Raw genomic sequence first — 914 nt, 5'->3', positions numbered from 1 at the left:
CATCCTCATCCTATCCTCCTCCTCATCCTCATCCTCAACCTCATCCTACCCTCATCCTCATCCCCCATCTCATCCTATCCTCATCCTCCTCCTCCTCCTCATCCTATCCTCATCATCATCCTCATCGTCATCCTCTTCCTCATCCTATCATCGTCCTCATCCTCATCCTATCCATGTCCACATCCTCATCCTATCCTCATCTTCATCCTATTCCTCATTCTATCCTCATCCTCACCCTTATCCTATCGTCATCCTCATCCAATCCTCATCCTCTTCCTCATCCTCCTCCTCCTCCTCATCCTATCCTTATCCTCATCCTCATCCTATCCTCGTCCGCATCCTATCCTCATCCTCATCCTCATCCTGATCCCCGTCCTCACCCTACCCTCCTCCCCATCTTCATCCTCCACCTAATCCTATCCTCATCCTCATCCTTATCCTCCTCCTCCTCATCCTCATCCTTATCCTCATTCTCATCCTCGTCCTCATCCTCATCCTCATCCTCCTCCTCATCCTCATCCTCATCCAATCCTCATCCTCATCCTACTCCTCATCCCCATCCTCATCCTATTCCTCATCCTATCTTCGTCCTCATCCTCATTCTATCCTCATCCTCATCCTCGTCCTCATCCTATCTTCATCCACATCCTCGTCCTCATCCTATCTTCATCCTATCCTCATCATCATCCTTATCCTCATCCTCTTCCTCATCCTATCATCGTCCTCATCCTCATCCTATCCATGTCCACAACCTCATCCTCATCCTATCCTCATCTTCATCCTATTCCTCATTCTATCCTCATCCTCACCCTTATCCTATCCTCATCCTCATCCAATCCTTATCCTCTTCCTCATCCTCCTCCTCCTCCTCATCCTATCCTTATCCTCATCCTCATCATATCCTCGTCCGCATC

Source organism: Lupinus angustifolius, chromosome LG20, assembly GCF_001865875.1.
Source record: "Lupinus angustifolius cultivar Tanjil chromosome LG20, LupAngTanjil_v1.0, whole genome shotgun sequence".
NCBI classification, from domain to species: Eukaryota; Viridiplantae; Streptophyta; class Magnoliopsida; order Fabales; family Fabaceae; genus Lupinus; species Lupinus angustifolius.
This window is presented reverse-complemented; position numbering follows the sequence as displayed.